Source organism: Hesperophylax consimilis, chromosome 3 (genome assembly GCF_061612785.1).
Source record: "Hesperophylax consimilis isolate HC1 chromosome 3, BYU_Hcon_1.0, whole genome shotgun sequence".
NCBI classification, from domain to species: domain Eukaryota; kingdom Metazoa; phylum Arthropoda; class Insecta; order Trichoptera; family Limnephilidae; genus Hesperophylax; species Hesperophylax consimilis.
In genome coordinates this window covers 5,204,262-5,228,955 of record NC_142838.1, presented here as the reverse complement: position 1 = coordinate 5,228,955, position 24,694 = coordinate 5,204,262, and positions in this window count along the sequence as shown.

The window sequence follows — 24,694 nt, the reverse complement described above, 5'->3', positions numbered from 1 at the left end:
GAAACGTCACTATCTCAAGGACAATTAATTTTAAAACTTTCTTCCAGATGCTATTTAACATAATATTTAAAAAAATAATGGGAATAAGAAAGCCCAAATAAACACGACGATTTCAAATTTGAAAAAATAATATTTACTTTACTACACCATTCATATGTTGCATCAATATTAATTTAACCTCAGTCTTTACTAGTATATTATATTTTGTTTTTACTTGTATCTCCTACTTTCATATCCTTTTGGAACTTGTATTAATTGTATACTTTCTTCATTTTACTTTGAAATGCCACAATTAATTGTTATTTAAAAAAATTTATGCAAATATATAATATTTGATTATGTATTTAATAATGCTTGTTTATTGTTACGTACAGTTTTTGTTTATGGTATATTTATACCGTGGATGTGAAATAAGCAAATAAAACTGTCACTGTTTAAACTTACACAAATTTGCAAACAGTCAAAATGCAGAACGGTTGAGTTAAAATAGGACTTAGGTTACTCTCAGTCAATAAGCCCAAAAATAAATACTATTTTCTGATTAAAAAATATGAATTTATGTGCACAGCCTTTCAGAACAATATGATCCCCATGTTTAGAGTGAACATTCAGTTCACATATTTATTTACTTATGAAGGTAGGTAGTAAGTTCAATGTTCATACCCCCTCTAGATTCTAGGTAATATAATGATATCCCACGCGTAAAAGCTTGTTCCGCCAAATACCCCTAAAGCCTTCGAAAGCCGCTCCCGACCAGGACAGGGCTGTCCGGCGTCCTGCGTCCGATGTCCTACAGATCTGCAGAGCTACACACAGCCTACATGATGACGTCACATCCGCCCGCAGCGTGTCACGTGACCATCGGGGTAAAAACATGGCGATGTGTCGGTGACAGGGGTCGCTGCTGTTGTTTGACGTTCACTTATTCGTTAAAGCGCCAGTGTAATTAGTTCAAAAATATTTTTCCTCGAAAAAGAATGGGAATGTAATATTTTTATTTCGTTTCGTGAAATTAAAAAGTTTTTGCTTTCGTCTAATATATGTTTTTTTTTAAATCAAAACTGTAATTTTATTTTAAATATTCTAAGTTTTAAATATTTAGAGCACAACAGATTATTGTTTTAATAAACCTTTATTATTTTATATAATTTAGATTTACAATCATATAAATTAATATTATTTTCACACCTGCTCCCAATCTAGAGCCAGTGACCTCCAGATTTGTTATTATTTATTTATTTACTGAGATTTATTCGATTTTAAAAACATGGCTTAGTCCAAAAATAGACTACCAACTTGAAAGTAAAAAAAAGTTATGTTTGTAAACAATATATCTGAACTTTTGATATTTTGTTTTTGCTATATTTTTTATGTAATACAAAAGTTTATTTGTGGTCTTGTATTTATAAGTAATCGTTATTTCAGTCATGTAATAAATCTCGTTGGTGGAGTGGGTAAAAATTAATTATTAATCGTGGTTTTCAACATATGAATAAATTCATTCTACGTTGTACATAAATATTTAGTATGTTGAAATAAAAACCGATAAATATTACCAGGTAACGAATAACCTGACAGTAAAAAAACCACCTACTACCATCATAAAAGGCGGAAGATGTTGCTTGTGTAATGATAGAGGACTGGGTAAACCGAGGAATTGAAACCGAGACGACGTTTGTGAACTCTGTTACCGGCCAGTCGATATATTTTGCTATGAATATTGCTTTACGTCGTTGAATTGGATTTAAACGCTGGGTTTAACGAGTGACTGATGTGACCTCTGAGCTATCGTGCTAACCTTCACACCCGCGGCAATCTCGATCCTTCAGTACAGGTCGTTAACATTGTTTAGAATTGTCCACAAGAGGCTTCCAGCTTTATTTATTGCGAATTGCGAGTGAACGTGTTCTTAACTCTTAATTACTTCTAAGTGGTGTCGAAGAATTACGAACCCTCTTTGTTCCAGAAGATTAGATCTGGTAATCAGACTTTAGACTGTTTACTGTTGTAGCACAAAAACTAAAATATAAAATAATTAATCTTTATAAAATGCTGGATGATATATTTTTTTTGTTCTGAACGACATAAGTACAAATACTGCTTTAAATTTTGGCAGAGACCTTTTCATTGAGCATTGTTAAAAATTTCGCACTCGAACTCAATACTTCCGTCAGCTAAACAAATCGTCACCTCAGTCGGACAGGGTTCTAACTTCACTTCACCTTGTTCTGAGATATGAGGTATCAAAATTTGCAAAGACGATTTCTCATAATCTATTTACCGGTTTCTGATTTTGGGTTGAATATTGGTTAAAATATTGTAGTTCAACATTTTTTAAGGGAAAATATTTAAATTGGATGTATAATTCAATTTTGGAACACCTAAACGTGTAGATAAAACCATTTGCAACAAGCTAGGGCATGATAATCCAATGCACAAGGTTCTAGCTATATGTCCCCTAATGCCATTCCATTGTCATGGTCAGGTGAAGTTAGAACCCTATCCAACTAATGTGACGAACAACACTGCGCCTCGTAAAAACGATCAACTGTCAGATACAAATAAAATGGTATTTGCAAAAAGTTCAAAGTGATGTTTGAATATTGTAAAATAAATTGAAGCTTTAAAAACTAGGCCAGAACTTCGTCATACAAATATCTACGGAAATACAACACGGAAATTGCTGTGAAAGTTATGATGGTTATAGAAATAAGCAAAAAAAATGGTTTTGCATTCAAAAGCTTTTTTGAAAAAAATGTCAATTAGAACCTTCTCCAACGGAGGTGACGAAATGTCTTACCCATGGGACTACCGATCGCGTATAATATATTTTTGAGGCGAATACATTTTGGCAATTTTTATTTTAATAATTTCCTTTGTAGTCTTTAATCATATTCTTTTGCCAAAGGTTAAACTCCGTTTAGGTAAGTGAATTGGGTAGGTTAAGTAAAAGGTTACGTTAAAAATAATTCATTCTATGAGCTTCAAAGGATTTTTTTGTCAAAGAGTAAAGAAATTATGCTTTACAGATTCATTACAAACTCTTTAATCTTGTTGCTTCTTCGATATAAAAAGAGCAAGATAGGCATTGAGAAAGTTACCTACAAATAAAATAATAAATTGAAATACTGTAAAGGGTTACCATACGAGTATGAAGGATACATAATGTAATTGGTTTGGTTCTACATCGATCTTTCCGATTTAGTTTTCTCTTTTAGATAAAAGACGTTTGTAACAGAAACATGAGATACAATGGAGCTCTCTATGATAGGGCCATAATACTCGTATGGTATCTAGTGTTGGTAATTTCTTGTTTAAGTACACTTTTTTTAAAGAAAGAGAAGCATTCCGAGTTACGAATAACCTGGCAAAATTTGAAAATTTCCTACGGAAAATGTTGCTTGTTTTGTGATGGAAGACTTAACTTAACTTAACCAACTGAAGAATTGAACAATAGAACACACTACACCTGAGTGGGACGCAATCACGATGTCAACTCACCCACCGACTTCAAACCCAATGTCAACGTTCAATTAATGAAAACTGTATTTAATACGGCAAATGATATCTTGCTACATAACCGTAAATACATTAGTGGGATATTTGATATTTTTAGCGTTAATTACTTCAGAAAATCTGTTTTTGAATACAGGAACATTTTTAAAATAGATTTAATTTCAATTAGAGTCTTAATCCCCTTCTGTTGTTGCTAATTAGGCATTGTGGGGTAGTGTAATATAAATATGTATTTGTTTTATCCTAGGAATTAAATGATTTTGATTTATGACAAACATTTGGGAAACAATTCAGGAAGACCGTGTGGGTATCGCCACCCGGGATCAATTTATTGGATAACCAACACCTCTGCCATAGGTCATCTCAGTGGTTCGCTACGTTTTGTAATTTAACAGAGGTGCTTGGATTCATAGGGTGAGGTTCATCCGGACCAAATCAGGAGAGACTGATTGAGGGAGATCTTTTGATCACTCCAACAGGACTTTCTCGAAACGTTGCCTTGCACCGCAGTAGGAGGGATGTATTCATACGTCTATCACTCCTGGACAAACTGACCCCCAGATTCCTACCCACCCCTCATACTCTTTTCCTTCCCAGAACTTCCTTTCCCAACCCTCCACACATTATTGCCAAAGATGATATAGGCCATGAGGAGAATTATTTTCCTCGGTGCCTCATATGTGGAGCTAATGTAAAAAAATCAAAATCAATATTTACATTGTTCTCGGCTTGGAATTAATTCTTAGTACTTCTAAATAAGGAAAAATTAAAAAAAGGAAAGAAAATAATAAATGAAACGCTCCGCGAATAAACTTTTTTTTTGTAAGTTCTTTCTTAAATATTTAAAATAATCTGTCAGTGTTAATTATTGTCGTTTTTAGCTCAGAAATAATAATAATAAAATATTTATTTGCCAATAGATAATATATTTTACATACTTTTTAGCTTCTATTGACAAAAAGGTCACTGCTCAGCTATGCATCTCGGATCCCGGATCTCTCCGGGAATGCAGCTGGTTTTCAGCAAAGCCTCCAATGTAATAATAATAATATGTACATATTTATGTATAAAAATGAATAATGAAATAATATTTACAATAAAAAATCAAATCAACACAAACAAATCAAAATAAAAATGGAAATAGTAAGTATCAGAGTAGTATAATAGTAGGTATTTACAAATCAGTGCTAATTAATAATATAGTCAACAAAATTCAAAATAAACAATAATTGCAACAACATGTAGCTAAGTATCTCCTTTATTGTAACGATAGTAACCATTCGCAGCAAAGCAAATAATCGTAGAAAAATGCAAAATTCGGATAACTCTTTAGAAACAAAGACAAGATAAATCTTTCATGTAACTGTCTGTCATTGACTTAATCGTAACGGGAATTAACAGGCAAGGGGTGTATTTCGCATCTTGTTCTGGGATTTCAAGGAAGCGCAGGTGATAGGTAGTATAGATAGGCGCTTCACCCTTCCCGGTATTAAGTGTCAGATTAATAACACCTCTACTCAAACTTGTCAGTCAAAATTATTATAAATTAAACTGACAGGATATTAACAAACATTGTGATTTCAGACATCGCGATTGGAGAAAAAATAAGGATAAAATTTAATTATTGTACTGTTTAATTAATTACATATTATGGAATACAATTGAAATTGGTATTATTCCATAAATGATTTTGGTTCGTCAATGATTTCGAGAACTGAATATCTAGCTGGACATACGTCCGCTTTATTGTAGTATGTGAGTTATTCTAACGAGGGAAGCAACTGGAACTATGTGGGTACCTAGGGATTGGCTAGCATCGACTGTACTTGTAACTATTCGGGTACTCGGTCAAAATATGGATGCCTTAGTACCACCGGCTTCGGACTGTTGTGTCTCAGAATTTCAATCAACGTTTATCTGACACTCAAAAATAATATTATTGAAGATTGGAATACTTGCATAAATCCGTTTTCGTAAGAAAATTGCCTAAAGAGAGCTTTACAACTTAATTTATTATACGTATAAACAAAACTAAACCCAACTTTCCATTTTGACCCAAAATTAAAATATTTTTATATATATATATATGTGTATATATATATATATATATATATATATATATATATATATATATATTTATTCAACTGAAAACTGTTCTTAAGCCTAGCTTAAAAATGAATCATCATGTTTTCATTAGTGATAAAAATTTACAATCTAAAATCTTTTAAATTTCAGGGAGTACCTCCAGGATAACTTGAATAACATAATAAAAGTGGACACTATCCATACCAACTGCAGTTAAGCGTTTGACAGGGTTGATCACCCAACTTTATTAAACAAGTTTTTAAACATAGGTATTCAAGGCAATATTTATTTTCTTATATCTCTAACCGTAGTCAAATATCTCTCCAATATATATATATATATATATATATATATCTCCAATAGTAGTGGTTGCTGTATTTAAATCTGACACTGTTGCTGTCGCTCCTGGAGTTCCTCAAGGCAGTTTGAAACTTTATTATTTAACATTTATATCAATGACGTTGGTAACTGTTTTCTTTAAATCACAAACTATTCAGAGTACAGATGACATGAACATTTTTTCACCAATAATCTCAATCGAAGACTGTCAGAAGCAAGATGATTTGCAACGTTTGAATCGTATTGCAATTACCACTGTGTGAAAATAAAACATATTTACCCATTAATACTTATACACAAATAATATTCTTCCATTGTCTACTAAATCCGAGAGTAAGGACCACTTTAATTGGGGTTGACCTTAATTGTAAATAAAATTTCAACAAACATATCTACCACATAATCGCTAATGTATAATCTATGTTTGGTTTTGTCATCTGTATCGAACAACATATTATAACTAGATTAAAGTTGTTGCCATACACTGGTCACTTACTTACGGTGAAAACCTGCGAGTTTGACGACCCCTTTTTAAAATCATAATATTTATCAGTTGAAAAATGCATCAAAAACAATCTTAAACCAGGCGGCAATAACGTGAAACAGTTCGATAACCCTATTTTCAAAGACAAAGGCTGTTATCAGGCAATTCAAGCAGCAACAATGAATATTGAACACCTACATTGATAACTGAAAAACACAATCATTTTAAAGATAACAACTATGTGCAACGAGCTGTTTACTGCCGGCACTTCATCAGCTGAGCAAAACGCATCTCTCATCATTACAAAAGTGGGGCGTCTCCGTGTGCCGGCCCTTGTAATCAAAAGACCATGCCACTGCTAGCCAATTCCTGCTGCTGGCACTACTGCGGATCACCTAAAGGCTGGCCAATTCCTCTTGGTTACCGACTAAATAAGCCACTGATGCTGACAACCTAAAAGCTGGCCAATTCCTGCTGCTGCCGATTGCTGGTCACGGATGCTTATCACCTAGAGGCCGGCCAATTCCTGTTGGCTACAGACTGAATCAGCCACTGATGCTGACAAATCTAAAAGCTAGCCAATTCCTGCTGCTGCCGATTGCTGGTCACTGATGCTGATAACCTAGAGGCTGGCCAATTCTTCTTGGCGACTGACTGAATTATCCACTGATACTGACAACCCAAAGGCTGGCCAATACCTGCTGCTGGCACTGCTGCTGATCACTTAAATGTTAGCCAATTTCTGCAGCTGCCGACTGCTGGTCACCGATGCTGATAATCTCAAGGCTGGCCAATTCTTGCTGCTGCCGACTGCTGACCACCTATGCTGACACATAAAAGCTGGCCAGTTCCCGCTGCGGCTGACTGAACTGGCCATTGATGCTGGCTAAAGCTATACTTAAAGGCTGGCCAATTTCTGCTGGCCACTGCTGCTCATCACCTCAAGGCTAGCCAATTCCTGCTGCTGTCAACTGAACTAGCTACTGACGCTGATAACGTAAAGGCTGGCCAATTCCTGTTGCTGCCGACTGCTGGTCACTGATGCTGACAATTAAGAGACTGGCCAATTCCTGTCGCTGCCGACTGAACTAGCCACTGATGCAAATAACCTTAAGGCTAGCCAATTCCTGCTGGTTAACGACTAAACTGGCCACTGATGCAACAGTCGCGTGCGCCATTTGCTGTATCGTATGGCGCGATAATGCACAATGTGCTCTAATCTGAAATCATCGCTAAAAGCATTCCAACTGTCACAGTTTCTATCTGTGTATTAAAACCCAGTTGTATTGAAATACATATAAATATTTCTTGTGAATTGGGTTGGCTGTAAGAAATAGGTACCTATAAGCTACAAATAAGTACCTATAAGCTACACCCCTTTGTACGTTATGTATACCAGTAATTAAAATGTGAATTTTGATTTGAATCGTCTTTCTTTTATGATGGTTTGGATAGAACACTTCACGGTGTTTTACTTGAATCATTATCCAGGTTGAAGGCTGATGTGTGCCCGTGCTTATTATTTACATTCTTTTCTTGTACAAGCAAACACGTCCCGTACATCATCCATGCTTGCAAACACTTCATAGATCTTAATACTTTCAAAACGCTACATTTCCATGCATAATATGCATCTCAGGTGTAGAATTCAGTCTATGCAGTTCACAAAAACAGAATTGAAAGCGTCCAAAACAGATTTTTAAGGTACCTTAACTGCTGCTCTTTTTGATCTCATAGTAGCAATTAAGACTCTGCAAAGTTTTTCAATATACAGACACTTATTTGCCGAAAAAATAAAGCGGATTCAGTAATGTAATTTAAAATATGACGCTTTGAATTTTCATTCTATCTTCCAAATAGAAACAGCAAATTTAATTTTCCTCTTTGCAAAACCAACTCTCAACCAAAATTAATAATATTGACATCTTTAACTCGACTCTATGGGACTAAGGCAAAAATTCATTACACAATGGCGCTAAAAAATCTATACCATTGAAAAAACCTTCCCAACTTATCTCGACCTTCGTCTCTTTATCCTAAACCCATATCCCCCACCCCCTCCCACCTACCTTCAACATATCTTGTAATAAAATAACATCACCCAAATTGTCATATTTATTTTTTTTTTTTTTCAGCAGAATGTTCATAATTGACATAGATTATATTCTTATGTAGGTTATTTTAAGATTTGCCGTCAACATTCATAAAGAAATAACTTATCACTAAGATTTTCGACAAGCTAAGATTTATAACTTTACTGTTGTCTTACAATTATGACAGTTACGTGATATATAAATATGATATACTATGTGGACAAGATATATGATATAATATTCAATATACTTTACGTGAAGAACCATCAGCTTAAAAAATACATAGTTCTAGTGTCAGGGTAGACGGATTATAACAAACTTAAAAAAATAGTATTTTATCAAAAATATAATAGATGTAAAATTTCCTATCATGTGCGACTTTGAATAAAACTGCAAAATATGGCATCCAAACCTCTTCAGAAAGCAAAAAAAAATATATCAAAATTTAAAAACTCCATTTTCGACTCCGTGTAAGATGGGGATGTATATTATACCCTCTCACATTCAACCTTTACTCCCAGGCTATATGTAACGAAACCTTCTTTGAGGAAACTGCCGGAATAGTGTTTAAGGTTAAGCCGATGAATAATAAAAGACTTGCAGACGATACCACCCTACTCGGAGATAATATTAATAATGGGTAAATAAGAGAGCAGAAGGTTATAGATTTGAACCCAAACTCACAAGGATAAACAGCCAGGACAACGACAAAATTAAAAAAACGTACTTAGTTAACGTGTGTTTCAGTTTAACTGTTAAAAAATTGGATTAGACACTTGGTATCCATCTCTAGACATTCCACATTGAAATGGTTAATACACCACAAAATAGCATTTAACGCCTTACCTCTAACCTTTATACCTATTAAAGCTTATCATATGTAATTATGCAGTTCCTGTTTTCATCACAGTTAATCACTCAATGGTCCAATTATATTAGTGGAGTGCTAACCTAGTATATTGTACTTCAATGAGTCCGCTCTACTTGGTTCGTTAGATGGCTTACAAGACCTTATTAATATGAAAGGTTCTCGAACAAACAGTTCTCAGGTTTTTTTGTTTGCGAATCGACATGACTATGCAGATCCGTGAATGTAAATGGAAAAAACAATCGTGAAAATACACAAATAACAAGCAATTGAACTTCACAAAGAGATAAATCCCAAATATGGCACAAGTAAGATAAGTTTAGTAAGTAGGAAAAATTGCCTAGCGTGGCGAAACATCATACAGGCGAAAATCCATTGATATTGACCACATTACAGAAGATTTTTTCTGATGAATTATATATATACTTTAAATTTTCTGGTACCTATCTACAAAATCCAATTGAAGCTTGATAGTGAAAAACGGAGTAACATTAAGCAAATGTATTCTGGTTACGTAACTAACTAGCTGTAACCCCTCAAATTATAAATTATTTGATCTGATAAACAAGAGTGATAAATTTGGTTTGTACATATGACGTAGCTATGCAAAAAGATTTGAATATTTTTGACAATTAAAATACCTACATTTAATATACGGAAAACTAAACGCTCTTTCGGCACTTGCCTAATCGATATTTTGTGATTTTCTGCTCACTACCACCAATGCACGAAAACAAACAATTTCTAAATATTAAAATGGAGAAAACTTACTGAAATGAAATATAGTTATTATTATTTGTAATTATTTTTTATTTTTAATAATATGTTTACATGGTACATAATTCATTTTACATCTTGTATTTTTTTACTACTCTTCCATTGAAAGCATTTGCTTGTGTATGGAAGGGGAGTGTACATAAATGTTGTTTTTTTTTTTTTTTTTTGTATTAGGCAATTCACCCATAAATGTTGTTGTTAGTTAGTACTTAAATAATTCTTTTTACATAAATGTATGTTTGCTGTAGTATTTTAGTGAAGGATAATATATTAATTTATTAAATTTAAAAAAGAAAGGAAGTTATGGAAAACTAAGGATATTTGTGAGATTAATTAAGTGACAGTAGTTTTTTTTTCAGAATATTTTTAAAATGTCTCTTGACAGAGAGCAGTATTCGGGTTTTATCATTAATGCTTCTGATTTCTTCTGGTAGACGATTGAAAAAAGTTCTTCCCTGGTAAGTATAATGATGTTGTGCAAAAGACGTATTTAGTTTTGGGCATAGAAAAACATGTCTAAGTCGCGTTCTGTTTTCATTTAAAAATTGATATTTATCTTTTTCTTTTATAATTTGGATTAATGAGTTTTTAATATATAGGTCTTTAAATGTAGGTACTTGAAATTCTTCAAACAGGCGTTCTGTTGGGTAGTCAAAGGATTTTTTTAATATAATTTTAATAATTGTTCTTTGTATAATTTCAATTGGAAGAAGGTTACATTTATACGCGGATCCCCAACTAATAATAGCGTATTGTAAAGTGGATTGAACTAAGGCAAAGTAAATTAAATATAGATTTTTTATCGACAGAAAGTTTCTAATTCTTAAAAATATATATATTAATTTTCTAATTTTGTTTACTACTTGACATATTTGTTCCTTCCATTTCAGATTTTTATCAATAATTACTCCTAGATATTTAATTTTATTTGTTGTTTTTAGTACTGTACAGTTTGATTTGCAATAGTTTTGGCTGTGAATTTTAGTATTATTATGTATGACAATGTTAAAATTTTTAGGAGTATCATTTGTATGGATTGCAAATGGAATTACAAATGTCTTTTCATTATTAAGTGACAGTAAATTAGTGTCGAAAAAATTCTTGAGCGTGTTGATGTCTTCTCTTCTTAAGTTAGTTTATTAAAAATCGTGTTAAATTGCTCGTTTTGCTGTTAATTATGGAAGTGGAGGCCTCTAATGAATGATTTGACAAACTTCATAACAAACTATCAGTAAAGCATGAATATGTTATGAGGAAGTAAGAAAAAGTGTTCATCAAAATAATAATAGTTTCGCATCTCAAATAAATGTATTCGGATAAAGGCAACTGCGTGAACACATGTTCAGATATATTCTGAATGAGTAATATTTTATTGTGAAATGATTGTGCATTCACATTTTTAATAGTAACTTCTCTCTATCAATTTAATCACCTTTCAGAAAAAAACATAATAAATCCTTATTTCCTAACTTAGCCGTATAGTAAGTACATAATTAATTAGTGTGATCTATTTACTAATAATTTCTCAAATTTTTCATCTTCTTATAATTCTCTAACTTCTCCATCCTCTTTTTGTAACCCAAACTAGCTGTACATCATTTTTCTTATTTTTTCTTTTTTATATTATAGTAATGTATAAATTCTATGTCGGCAAACTGTAAAATTCACTCGCCATAACACAGGGTCATCCCTAGCATGGAGGGTTAAATATCTAAAATAACCACATGTACTCTCTTAATCATGTATCAATAAAATAAATAAATAAACTTGATTAAAAAAATCCCGACTCATTTTTCTCCGTGTACACCATTATGAAACGAAATATATCCAGAATTTCTAATTTCGTTAACAAAACATTGATTGTTTTTTAAGAAATGATTGATTTTTATTTATGTTCGACTTAGATAAACATACCCGTGTAGAGGACAAGGTAATTTTACTGACATGTGTATTCACTCGAAAAAAGATTTATCCAAACACAAAAGAAAATTAAATATGAAATTGTCAACAGTTAGTTTGATCGAATAAAGCTTTTTTCAATACTTAATAAATACACGTGTTTTTCGTTTGCTAGCTGGAGTGGAATAAAGAATTGAGTAGTATTGGTACGCATATTTTTAAATTTAATTTTAATATGTTGATAACTTTTACTTTACAATTTCACAACTGTATTAAGTGCTTGAATTAGTTCTTGGAAAAGATAAGACGTTTTAGATAATCTTTCTCCAAAAAAATTACTGTCTTGTTCCCCACACCATTTTTCCAAAGTAATTAAAAAAATCGGCGAAAACTTTAGTTTACTTTCAATGTAAATGAAATATTGTTGGTGTCGTCTATTTTTTGTTTAATCCTAATTCGTTTTTAAATTGAAGATTTACAGCCCTCACTAAAAGGGCTGGGAGTAATTTAATGTTATCTGGAGCCTCTTTTATCTTTCAGTTTACGGGTATTAAATTCAACCTTACTCTAAATTGGACGTATAAAATTTGAAAAAATGCTTCTAACGCTTAAAGAAAAATACGTGGATATTTGGCATTTTTATTTGGCTTATACAACACACCTTTTGTGATATAATTAAAGCACAATTTGTTTAAAACGTACGATAATCTCTCAATACATTTTCACTCTTTCGTTCCATACTAAATTATTTAATCGTTAATAATACATAATTACAAAACAAAATATTGCGACCCACCAAACAGGGACTTGTTTCTAATATCAATGTTTTAAAATCTTATCAAAACTTGTAATAAAATAACGGTTTCAAGCGGATTTCCGCTTTTACTAAGAACTCTTTTTCTCGAAAAAATGTTAGATCAGCAGTCTAATAAACACATTATTACTTTGAAAGAGAGATACAACTCATTATTTCTATTTTGAACTCCATAAGAGCATGAAACCTGAACGTGCAAAATTTATAAGTACCTATATTACAGATTACAAGCTTTGGAATCCCCCAAGGTACAGTGCTTGGACCAATTCTATTTACTATATATGTAAACGATATTTTTTTTCAACCTTTACACGGTCAAATTACGTCATACGCCGATGATACAGTATTAATAATAAGTGATAAGACTTGGGAAAATGTAGAATTAAAGGCCACAGAAGACATCAACACGCTCAAGAATTTTTTCGACACTAATTTACTGTCACTTAATAATGAAAAGACATTTGTAATTCCATTTGCAATCCATACAAATGATACTCCTAAAAATTTTAACATTGTCATACATAATAATACTAAAATTCACAGCCAAAACTATTGCAAATCAAACTGTACAGTACTAAAAACAACAAATAAAATTAAATATCTAGGAGTAATTATTGATAAAAATCTGAAATGGAAGGAACAAATATGTCAAGTAGTAAACAAAATTAGAAAATTAATATATATATTTTTAAGAATTAGAAACTTTCTGTCGATAAAAAATCTATATTTAATTTACTATGCCTTAGTTCAATCCACTTTACAATACGCTATTATTAGTTGGGGATCCGCGTATAAATGTAACCTTCTTCCAATTAAAATTATACAAAGAACAATTATTAAAATTATATTAAAAAAATCCTTTGACTACCCAACAGAACGCCTGTTTGAAGAATTTCAAGTACCTACATTTAAAGACCTATATATTAAAAACTCATTAATCCAAATTATAAAAGAAAAAGATAAATATCAATTTTTAAATGAAAGCAGAACACGACTTAGACATGTTTTTCTATGCCCAAAACTAAATACGTCTTTTGCACAACATCATTATACTTACCAGGGAAGAACTTTTTTCAATCGTCTACCAGAAGAAATCAGAAGCATTAATGACAAAACCCGAATACTGCTCTCTGTCAAAAAACACTTTAAAAATATTCTGAAAAAAAAACTACTGTCATTTAATTAATCTCACAAATATCCTTAGTTTTCCATAACTTCCTTTCTTTTTAAAATTTAATAAATTAATATATTATCCATCACTACTATCAACAAAAATACTACAGCAAACATACATTTATGTAAAAAGAATTATTTAAGTACTAACTAACAACAACATTTATGTACACTCCCCTTCCATACACAAGCAAATGCTTTCAATGGAAGAGTAGTAAAAAAATACAAGATGTAAAATGAATTATGTACCATGTAAACTTATTATTAAAAATATAAAATAATTACAAAAAAAAATATATATATTTACACCCCCTTTTTCTGAGTAGCAAATACTTCAAGTATCGCCCTGTTAGTTTTGTTCCACCAGGAATTTTATTCGGAGGTATCTATTCTTGTATGTTTTTCAGAATCATTATTATACTTAAGGTAGATTCAGTATCGTTTAATGACAGGAATTAAATAGCCGCGTACTTCTCAATGTCCCGTTTCTTATCTTTTCAGAACATCCATTAGCTTTGCAACTTTCTCAATTTTAGGATGCCTAAGTTCTACCAGCTCCTGTTACGAATTTTTCGAATCATCGCATAAAAGACACAAACAAAATTGATGAATTGTTAATCCCTCTCAGATGTGATTTGATTTTAAGATGAGTTTGACACAATCCACCCTGATATTTAAACAAAACGTGACGAATACATTAATTGCAATTAGTAGCATCGGCGAAGATCATGTCAAGGTGAAGGAACGTAGTTTACTTATTTTAACCAGTGATTCCTGGGATTATCTGGAATAAACAAATTTCATGAAATTTTGTGACATTTTTGAAGTTTATTTTATAAACTTAAATCATAAAAAAACACTATGTATTTGGATGGTTAGGGTCGGGGGGAGGGTTTGGGCGGGTAATCGGCTGAGTCAACAGTTATGACATGTGGAAGAATGTATTTTTCAGATTTTAAGAAAACATAACATCAAAAATGTCACCAGAGACCAAAATTTGCTTAACATGTTTTACTCCAAATAATGTCAGGTATCACTGGTAAAAGTAAGTTAAGTACCTACGTCTCTTAACACCTTGATATGAACTTCGCCGATGTTACTTGTAAGTAATTAATTCGTCTTGTTTATTTTATACGTATTATTCATTTTGGTGTATTGCGTTGTAGTGTTTTTTCTTTAAATAATGTTAAGAAGTCGAGTGTTCAAGGACGAACAACACAATGATAATGAACTTGAAGGGCAAAACCACTGTCAATAAATTATACGCGAAAAACAAATTCTGTTTTCTTACTAATCTCTTTAAAAGCTGAGTAAGTAAAAGCAAACATTTAAAATACAAAACAAACCAAAACTTTAGAAAAGCACTTAAAATTTTAATCGAAGTGCAGAAAACATTAATTATAAGAGTTTCAAACAAAACACACTGTGTTAAGTTATTTCCTTTCACGCTGATATATTATGTCTACGTATCTTACTACACATTTTGTCCAAAAGTGACTATTAACTAACTATTTTAATATTTGTTCAAAATACATTTCACCTACATCCATCCAACATGTCTTTTAAGTATAAACTCGACTCCAATTTTTTGTTGTTTGTTTTTGGGGTGTTATGCCGTGTTGCGCTAACTCCTTCTTAACCGACGTTTCGGACAGCGTTGCAGTGTCCATCATCAGGGCAGATCCGGTAGATCCGAACGTCCGAAGTCTACCGGATCTGCCCTGATGATGGACACTGCAACGCTGTCCGAAACGTCGGCTAAAGAAGGAGTTAGCGCAACACGGCATAACACCCCAAAAACAAACAACAAAAATGCTTTTGGCCGTGAGAATCTAAAAAACTTACTCGACTCCAATTCTTCATGTAATTTGGAAATGTGCCCATTTAAACAAAATAAATATATTAATTCACCTTCCTTCTCTCGATAATTTGAAATGATGGACTAGAACACCCTTGAAGGGTGAAAGCCAGAAACATTTGAAAAAAAATGTTGGATCTGCAAATACAACTAAAGTGAAAAAAATCAGTTAACATTCAACAGTAGAAAGTATTACATATTTAACCTATAACAATATTTTAATTAATTGAAGTTGAGTCGGATTATTATGTAGAGTCAAAAAGATGTTAAAATAAGGGAGAGTTAAAATTTTTTTTGGGTAATTGGAATTAGTCTTGAAAAATGTAAATTATTAGGCGTCTTTCCTAATTGTTGAGATTGCGTGAGCTATAATTATTAGTTAATTCCTCGCGACTTTCGTTTTATTGACTTTTTAGGAAGAAGCAAAGAAAGTTAATTTTTTCGCATCGGTGTATCCGCTCCTACGACAAAGAACCGTCATTATTCGTGGATATCTGATAGTATTATTGCTCCGGTTAGAGATTTTCTACTATTTTTTTAATAAGCATGATTATTTTCGTTATTCATTCCTTAGAGATTAGTTTTTTCGCCATTCCTTAATCATATTATCTAGTCAAAACGATAATATTATGTAGTCAATAAAAAGGGTAATAGCCATGTTTCGTCAATTAATATGTATGCGATTTTAGTGTTGTGGATAACAGGTATAGATATAGCAAAATATCTTCTTCCTTTGAAGTGTTCTTTATGTCTCTATGATTTGAATTTTAATATTTAGGCATACTACTTTAGTTTGTTGGTGCATGGGTAAGAAAATAGTGTGAAATATTAGAGGGTAAATCTAAATCCATAATTGGTTTTTATTTTAACTATAAAATACTTATGTACAAACTGATTAAATTTAAACTGTCGATTTCCTGAAATAATTTTTAACATAAACTATTTATTTTAACTACTTAACATATCAGACCAGCCATAAGTAGGTACGATAATTATTTTACGAATTGTTAATTCTTTGTTGGAAGTTGGTTTTTGTTTTATTTAAAATGCTTGACCGTGCCCTGGTGAATAATTTTGATTTAACTAAATTCGGTCCCGTGGAAATACTTAAGCGGCCCTTTTATATACCTACATATTCTTTGAATGATTATTCATTTCACAACCGGTTCTATATTTTTGTTCTATTGGTATGAATTTATCGTAATATATATTTTTTTATTCATATAAATTGTTATCATGCATATTGTATATCACTCACGTAGATAAGTATTAATGTTTTATATAAGTTACTAAAAAAGTCCCTCTGTTTTCTAATATTTTATATGTTTTTATATGAATAGTAGTCCCAACTGTCTGAAACCAGTGAGACTACGGCATCCCCAACTGGGGTATGTTGTTAGGCTAAAGGGAAGTGGGGAGGGGAAGGATATTGGGAAGAGAAAGGTGGGGGGAGTACCTGGCTATTGCGATCTGATCACCAAACACGGCTAAGGCTATTTCAAGCATCGTTTTAATTTTAAATTGAGTTCTCACACCAGGGCGATATCTTCCAGTATCTTCCACTCCGTGTGTGAAATAACACAAAGGTATAAATGTAGTAAATTCAAAACCTCGACTCGTGGTTCCGCACTGAGAGAATTGTGTATTGCTGATTTATTAAAATCCGGTTAAATACGGGATTACAAGCTAATTCCAGTTAAACTTTTAGTTCATTCCTAAAATATCGGAACATGTGTTTATGCACCTGCATTTGAACTGATATTGACGTAAAACACGATTACAACATACTGGTGTTTTAGTGGATTTATTAGAAAATTGGTTTATTAGGAAACTCTATCAATTCATTCGTTAAAGGCCTGCAATCCCGTTTTTAACGAGATTACAAGTAATTTGAAGAGTTTTTTAATAGATTAGCAAATTAAGTAAATTTTCTTGAATTGACTCCGGGCAGTTGGAGTTCTAGTATGGAATTCAAATAAACTAATGTCAGATACCTATGCAAATACAATTAAAATGTCTAAATTTGAGGAATGTTTTCTTAGGTTTTATTACAAAATAATAAAGTAATTGAGTTAACTAACAATATAATTTGATTAATAAATTGAAAATAACACAAATGAATCAAATAAAATTTACTTGAGTACGTCAGGATTCGAACCTCGGCTTGCTAGTCGAGAGCCTTACCCCTCTACCACGGATGCCATCAAGCATGGTGGGCAAAATTTCAAACCGACCTTAGGTCGAATGCAAAATTTTACTGGTGATCGTTTCGTTGGCTTGAACACCACCAACAAATATATTTATTTAATATGGATTTTGTTCCCGGTTCGTGTATAAAATCCGCGTATTTTGGCTCTAAGGACCATACAAAACATAAATGTAGCTGTAGATTAGTATACTTGATTAAAAACGATTATAAATAAACACACACTATTTAATTACGTGTTTATAATCGGGTATACTAATAAGGCTGTAGATTAATATACCCGATTATCAACACAAAGTTTAATAATATTCGTATTCGTTATTGCACTTTACACAACAATTAACGCCCGTAAATGAATATTTAAGAAGCTTATATATGCAAAAATCATTTAAAGGGGAACTAAAAACACAGTTCAATCCATCATAACAACTTTTTACTACTTTCTGGTGACTTGGGAATCGTATTTCAAATGCCTTTAAAGTAAAGAAATATATTATTAGCTCCAAACTCAGCTATTTGTGTAAGTAACGGGAATAAATGGATATTGGAATCAAAACATTAGCCTTTCAGACGAAAGTAAATTATTGATTGGCTATTAAAAATAATTTCGACTGTCACTCCGTCTCCCTGTCTATTTAATCTATAACTTTGATTTGCTTTGAATTAAAGTGTTTTTCAAAATTGGAAGTGTTTATTTTGATAATTTAGACAAGCGATAAAGTAAATACCTTCCTATAATATAAACCTATAATGTAAACGGCCTGCGCTAGTAAGCACTAACATTTGTAGTGCGAGTATTTGGTTTGTCAATAAAGCAAAAGCATGTTTTATTGGTGCTCTGGCGTTTTCGTGCTCCTGAAGATTTTTTGTTTATCGCGCGTTTGTGTTTATTTTAAATGTGAAGTGTAATTGGCAATTTACAGAGACTCCAAAATAAATAACCGGTTCTTTGTCATTTCTATATTGCACACGCTGCGTTAAGTAGATGTTGTACCATTTGGTCTACTTGCTGGAACGTTCGTTTTAATTCTCGGTACTGGAGTCCTAGAAATGAAGGAAAGATCTAAGATATGTGACCAGTCAGTGGCTTAGTTGGCATCGCATCTGGGTCCCACCAAAGCTTCAATTTCCAATATGGATAAGTACTCCATTACAACATAAGATTACACCGTTACATTTTCCCGTTGCTGTGGTGGTAGTGGGAGATTTTCAAATATTGTCAGATTATTAAAAACCATTATTTTAAAAATTATGTACAATCATATAATTCATTTTAAAGCGGTTGCTTGGCACGAAATACTTTGTACAGGTTCATACGTTCAACATACAAACGAAATTTTCTACAGTAAGTCATAATCATGCTGAATCTATGATAATGCAATCTTTTATCACATAGCACGCCAATCATACCACAGAACATGAAGAAAATTAATCAATATTATTGTGCCGAAAAAGCTGATCTTAGGTATAAATTCTCTATCAATGGTCTGGCTTTATCACTAATTTCGATGCATTGTTAGGGTTGCTAGTTTATTTTAACCATAACAATTAATCAAGGCAGGGTTCTTGATAATCATTGTATTTTTCACGTCATCGTAGCATGCGAGGGGGTATATTTCAGTAGACAAATTTCCATTTTAACGTGGTGATTTATAGAGCGGCTTGCATGCCTCAGTCGAAAGATGCAAAGCCGATACAGTCAAAGCGTGCAGCGCTAAACGTGACGGCAAACTTTACAACGTAGTCCAAAACAAATAAGGGATAATCTCAATTTAGAGCCATATAAATTAAGTTTTATCGGTAATAATATGATTGTAAAAAATATCGTTTTTCAGTTCTAGTGCAGATATTTCGTTTATGTGCGCTCATTACGATTTTATCAAAATAAGGCAGAAAATTGTTTGATTGGCTTTACATGTATGTAGTTCACTGAACTAGAGCGCGTTTCGATCGTTACAACTTGGTTTAATTTATGTTAAACACGTTTTCTGTTTTTGGCCTAAGTTTTCACTTTATGAATATTTTTTGATTTTTTGTAGACTATTTGGTTTCTTATGTATGTTAATAATAATAATTATTAGTGTTTTATTATCTTTTTTTGTGTAACAAATAGATATAATGATATCCTCCTTGGGATCTCCCGTGCTGAGGATTTCATTAACATATTATTTATAATTTAATTATAAGAAAATTAATATAACATCAAAAGTTGATGAATATTAATATGAATATTTAAATTGTTGACGCGAAAGAATTTTTTTTAACAGTGTGAAAGGCTTTCACAAAATTTTATTTTTCTATAATAATATGGCAAAGTTACATTTAATCCTGCAGGAACTGGAACCTTAATCTGCGATGCTGACTAACCTATATTTAGGAATGTGGTCGAGAAATCTTTCAATCTTTATCCTGTTTTTGTATATTATTAAAAAATAATATTTAATGCCATGTTAAAGCTAGAACACAGTGCATGGAATACAATTTTTAGAAAATATATGATCAATTTGCACATTGGTAAAGAGCTAGTCGCCTATCTTGGAGAATATAAAAGTTGCAGAAATAATGGTTCAAAAAGGAATATTTGTGGTTAATCACGCAAAAAAATACAGCGCATTTTCAAAATTTATCTATTTGAATTGAAACACATACGGTGTTACTCTCTTCAATGACCAGAGTCAAACTCCTGACCTAAACTCAACTCAGCACTACTCTGCGATAGAAAATATATTATTTTGGTGTATTTTTTTCTATGGCATTGACGAAAACATGGACAAAGGTAGAAATCATAAAACCAAATGTATTTATGTCTTATAATTATGGCGGAATGCTAAAAATACAATGTATCAGCCTTACTAAAAAACGTAGTGAAAATATTATTCAATTGGTAATTAGACTGCCTTACTAATATAGAAAATGACGTAAAATAGTTCATTAATAGATATAAACATTGTTTATCAAGTCCAAGGAGGTTGTTTATCTGCTGTAAAAACTAAAAATAGTAATAATTTCTCATAGAATTCCGGATTTTTCCAAAGTATTTTAAATGTTATATTTTTATTATTTTAAATGTATTTCTTAACATTGAAGATGTCTTAAAAATAAATAAAATTTTAGAAACCGGATAAAAAGATTAAATTTCTGTATTGATTATATACTTTATTATTTAAAATGTGTTATATTATAATTTCAAACAAGAAAAAAGGTTTAAAAAAATAGCTTACCACACTCTTTTTTAATCAAAACCTCGAACAATTTTAGAGCATTCAAAATTAAAAAAACACTGTCCTTTTATTTTAGGAATTTGAAAGAAATCTATGAGATCAGTTTTAATCTATAATAATTCCCAGAAAATAAACAAAATCAAACTGAAATTTTGGATTATATTTACACATGCATAATGTATTAATGGTACTAAAAACATCACTTTCATTGAAGTTTTAATAAATTCACGACACTAAAATAATGAAAAAATAAAATATCCAATATAATAAAGCTTTTTCCAAAAACACGAAAATATATTCATTACATAAATTATTAATATATTATTCTTAGTAAATTAAAAATTATTGAAAAATAACACAAATAATGGTGTAAATGTATAATAGTGAATTGGTCAATAGAATAGAAAATTATGAAAAGCACGATTTGAATCATAAATCATTTATTTATTTTGTAAGAAACAAACAGCTTTTATATAATATGCAGTGATAGATATAAATATACAAGTTAATTGAAGTCAAGCCACAGAAGTTTCTTAGGTTAAAGTGCATTAGAAATGAAGTTTTAGTTTCTCAAAATTAGTTTGGTGTTAAAGGAAGGGGAGAGGAAGAGGAAAATAGGAAGAGGATAGGAGATGCTGCCGATACATTCCATACTCTCATATTAATAATCGATCGTACGCATTACTTCATATCGATATTTCTTTAGGTTATTACCAAAAATGTCAATGCTGTAAATTTTTTTATTATCATAAATGTATCATTAAATCATAAATGAAAACTGTTAAACTAGAGAAAATACTCAGTCTGCGCATGGGCCAGTCTGTTGAAATTCAATGTTCATACGAGGCGCAGTTAGATACATTCGAAATAGAAATAACACAGTCTTTGTACAATATGTAACCAAACCACCGCTAGGCGGGTGTGAAGAATTTTTTTTATTATATTCAGATTAGTAAGGGTGTAAAAGTGATTTCAGTTTGAAGCAATATTCTGATAGGGATACCGAAATTTCAGCCCGTTTGGAACCATGCAGCCTGAAAAAACGGCGTTTGAATTTCAAACGTAAGTCTCCAAATAGCGCCAATAAAAAAGATAATTTTTCCAGAAATGCATTTTTTTTCAGATTTTAAGAGTGATTTCAGTTTAAACCATTATTCTGATAGGGAAAAAATATGATTTAAGATTTTCACGGCCAAAAGTATTTTTGTTATTTGTTTTTGGGGTGTTATGCCGTGTTGCGCTAATTCCTTCTTTAGCCAACGTTTCGGACAGCATTGCAGTGTCCATCATCAGGGCAGATGTGTTATTTGAGGTTGTGTTAAAATGTGAGCTTATGTATGAGGTTGTGATACCGTGTTGCCAGCTCCAACCCTCTGAGCTAACATTAACGTATCATTTTTTATTTAAAGTGGTTTTCTTTGTTTAGCTCTCGTGTAGCCGTCAATTACCGGATACCAAGAACTATTGAGCTTAGCTCCATCGTCTCTATTAATGTTTACGGGATTTTTATGAATTTCAATGGCTTCCGTAATCAGCCGTGCTCTATAAGTTTTGGGTCTCCACAAGATTTCATGAACAAATTCAAAGTAATGCCCGGTGTCAATCAAATGCTCGGCAATTGCCGGTTTGTCAGGGTGGCCGAGTTAACAAGCTCTGAAGTGTTCTGAAATCTTTTTGGGGATATTCCGCTCTGTCTGGCCTACATAGACCTTGTCAATTCCGGAACAGCTGAGTTTATACACTCCATCTGTTTCCAGAGGAAATTTAGTATTTGCAGACCTCAGTAAGTCCTGTATCTTTCAAGCAAGTCAGACAAGGCAAATTATAAGAGCCAAATCTGCACCAAACAAAGACAGAATTCAACAAGAGTCGAAAGGCTGTTCCTTTCTGCCTTATGTGCACAATGTGACAGACAGAATTTCCAGGCTATTGAGAAAGGAACATATCAAGACTGTATTCGGAACAACAACAAAGATACTTCTACTGCTTTTCTCAAGAGGTGTAAAGAAAAATCGATTGTACCAGTACACATCCAAATAGAAAGACACATCACATCCCGGAAAGCAGATAGAGTATTCCAAAGAGCGAAGGCTGCACTATTAATTGAGAGGATCCACAATGTGCGAGGCGAGCTGGATGGAGTATCTCGGGACCTTTTTGCTCTAGATCTGCACCTAAGTGCAACCCTTACCGAAGAAGACTGGAGAAAAGTTGACAACATGACTTACCAACAAGCAGTAAGATCTAAGCAGTCAACAGATGCGAGATAAAAAACAAAAGTTTGAATGGCTCAACCGAGACAAAAAAGGTGATCGAAAACAACTCGATCAAAATAAAATTGTCATCAACATTTCGACCCTTGCGTTGAGCCCAGACGCAACTTCTGTGCTGGCAAAAGGGAAGAATTTTGCAGTGGCCCCCAAAAAGATACCTGTGGAATCCATCGTATGTGGTGTAGAGACTGCACTACATACAATGATGAAAGTACACAAAATGTCAGAGGTGCAAGCAGAGGACATCCGGCAAGAGACTTGCCATATTTCTATATATCAATAGCATTCAACTAGCCTACCTACCTACAAGTCGACTGTCAAACGCTCTACATAAAAATCTAAAAAACATCACCAAAATCACTGTAATAAAACCAAAAAAGTGTCAAACTCTACTCACAGTGTCATCACTGCGTTTCGCGCTGCTTATATAAATGTGATAAACAAATTAAGTATAAAAAAATCGAAATAGTCAAGTGATAAAATAGTGAAACTAAAACTGCAATCGTGTGTAAAACGGTGAAACCTAACGGTCTAAAAATTACTCTGTGGCTACCCATATTGATAAGTGAAAAGTGAACACCTATTTAAGTTTTAAGATTGTATCTAAGTGAAATTTAGGAGCATCTTATCAGTGTCCATAATTACTTTGACATTAAACAAAAATCAAAACAATATACCTATATACATTCATATTGTCTACCAGTGTTGACGTATTTTGACAGCTGCTTCAATTTACCTAGCTTTAACAATCATAATACTAAAAAATCAAACTAAAAAAGTGGTTAACTCGTCTAATCAGAATAGTGCGCGTTGGGACAGTGAATTTTTTATCCCACAAATTATCTCGCTAAGGCGGAATACTCGTCATTATTCTGGTGTTTGTACCACAAAATACAATTCAGTGCAAAAGTGACTCGATCATTATATAAACACAAAAAACCTATCCCAAAGGCATTTTTAGCGTCACAAAGGCTCTGCCATCTCTCATACAAGAAACAAGCATTGTGTCGTTTTTTTCTTTTTGTGTGAAACTTCGAAAAACTACCTTTAAAATGAATACACTATGCTCCATCTGTAAAAAAAACATT